The sequence below is a fragment of the Pseudorca crassidens genome, chromosome 4 (genome assembly GCF_039906515.1).
Source record: "Pseudorca crassidens isolate mPseCra1 chromosome 4, mPseCra1.hap1, whole genome shotgun sequence".
Classification (NCBI taxonomy): domain Eukaryota; kingdom Metazoa; phylum Chordata; class Mammalia; order Artiodactyla; family Delphinidae; genus Pseudorca; species Pseudorca crassidens.
The window spans coordinates 24,180,456-24,182,922 of record NC_090299.1 but is presented as its reverse complement, the minus strand read 5'-3'; the positions used below and the strand labels follow the sequence as shown (position 1 = coordinate 24,182,922).

Genomic DNA, 2,467 nt, shown 5'->3' with positions numbered 1-2,467 from the left:
ATTGATTTGTGTTTGTAATTGGATTGTACATTAGGATCTGGAAAATATACTTGCTTTTATGTAAGAGTAAACATATAATATGGCAAGAATATATAAGGGCCCTTGTTTTTATGACTTGATTCATAAAGTTCTATTTTGTCAGTATAGTTAGAAAAGAATGAATTATTCAATTGTATCTCTTTACTTTCACTGATTTAAACAGGAAATATCCATCTAAAGTCAAAGATCATGCCAGAAATCTGACAGTTTTCCAAAAGAATAAATCCTTAGAGAATTCATGGGAGTTATTCAATGCTCTTCTGAGCAAAGGATGCTGTGAACTGAAGAAAAGTTTCATTAACATCAGGAGTTTCATTTTTTTTTTAATTGTTTCTCTCCACGGAAATCTTTAGTAAAAGGCGAAAGATTTATGCGTTCTGAAGAGAAACCAGAGTATAGGAGTTTCATTTTTGCTTAAGTCGGTCATTCTTTCTATTCAGACAGAAGAAATCAGCATGCTCCTTTGTCCCCAAATGGAGAACTAATTGAGTTTTCTTTGAAAAATGACAGCAAAATTTGTTATTTAATTTTTCCTAAGCCCGTGTTTATTTTCAATTCCAATAAAATAATAATTTTGAACACCAAGAAAACTGAATCAAGTGGAACAGAGCGTCCCTGTAAGAACATCTACTGAGTCTCAGAGGATTTATTTGTGGACCAGATGGTAACACATCTCACGCTGACTCAGTGTTCACTTCTGATAAAACAAACTAAATTGTGAAAGTCAGAAACTGCCAAGGTTAGCTTAGCAACACTGCTAAACACGAGGAAGCAATCCTGATGCACCTGAGACACTGAGGGATTAGAAAAAAAAAACACTCTTTTCACTTGTCATTTATCTCAGGAAAAGACTGAAATCTTATTGGGTTTGTTGAAGTCATAATTATTATTTGAAGGCTGAACTCTCTCTTATGAAACTCAAGTAATCTGATTGCATTGGAAAGGTATTAGACAAAAATCTTTTCTGAAATATACATATTTATACTTTAAATGTCAAAGGAGAAATGGGGAAATGTATGGCCATCAGGGCCCAAAATTAAATAGGAATAAATGAAATTGAATCAATATTAATTGTGTTTTCTCGATGTGAGGCACAGCAATAGGAATTTTGAAGGCTACTAAGACTATAAATCATAGTACCTGCTTTAGAAGCAGCTTATACTTTAATCTAGTAGAGAAAGGATATAAAACATCAAATTATAAATACCATAAATGCTAGAAATTATAAATAATCTGTGTATAAAATGAAAGGGATAAGATGGGAAGTCCATGGTAAAGTACAAACAAAAGGTACAGTCAATTCAGAAGTAAAGAAATTATTTGAACTGTGAGTATTTCAGAAAAAAACATTTTACAACAATGTAGAATTTGAACTGAGTCTCAGAGGATGGATGGTTGTAGTGGGGGGATCTTACTTTACACATTAGATGTGCAAAAAATGTATAATTAATTATGTTATTCACGTCAATGCAGTCCATCAGCTCCAGGCAATTACTGCTTCTGTGTCAAGTTTGCATAGAAGAATCTTTGCTTCTGGTGAAACCCTATTACCTAAGTTGTCTCCTCTTTGAGGTTTCCAGAAATCAGCTCATTACCCTCTGCTGTGTGGCCACCTATCCTGGGCCCCTCTAGGGAGTTAGTAGTGCTCACCTATATTCTTGTTACCTGCTAATCTCCTTTCCCTCCCACTCATGGGCTTCCTTTCTTTTTCTCTCCCCACCCACCCTGTTCTCCCTTTACTTCCCTTAATAAATAAAAATCCCTCTCAAGGTGTTTTGCCTTCTGGAAAAAAACAAAGCTAGGAAAACCTGTTCTATGACAAGTTTCTTCTTTCCCTCTGGGAAAATAAAATTTTCCTTAGTCAAGATTCTACATGCTTGGAAACCAGCTTAGAATAGTGAGGGGAAATTAAAAGCACAGCAAAATGTAAGCAATGTCTCAACAAATTATCCTGCAATTTGTGAGAAAAGGATGTGCTGGAAAGTCTATGTTGGGGAACAAATACCCAAAGGACTGACTTGGACAGTAAGGTTTGAGAGACAATGAACAAATTAGTCTAATATCTAGAGATGATCAATTTAAATAGAAAAGAGAATTAAAATAGGAAAATATTTTTATAAATATTTTAAATTAATATTAAAGTTAAGTTGGGCAAAATTTAACAAACATTACAAAATTTAAAGAATATAAGGATAAAGGATTTATGTATAGCACTTTAGCGAATTAAGATCATTAGAATTTTAGTAGAATGATTTAATCAAAGCAATGCTTTAATTATTGAAGATAAGAAAACAGACTAGATTGAGAAAGAGAAAGACAGAAAGAAGGAAGGGTGAGTAGACAGCCTACACAGAAATGAGGTATTTACTTTTTTAGCATATTTCATTTATGATAGTTGTGTGTCGAATGTGAAATCTTATTGTAAATT

At 33.2% G+C, this 2,467-nt stretch overlaps 1 non-coding gene across 1 annotated transcript; it reads right to left on the bottom strand.

Annotated features, from left to right (window-relative positions):
• Positions 1 to 318: 318 nt before the first annotated feature.
• LOC137224177 (U5 spliceosomal RNA) lies at positions 319 to 436 on the bottom strand. Its single transcript, XR_010943272.1, has one exon. It is a non-coding gene; the product is annotated as a U5 spliceosomal RNA (small nuclear RNA).
• Positions 437 to 2,467: the final 2,031 nt, after the last annotated feature.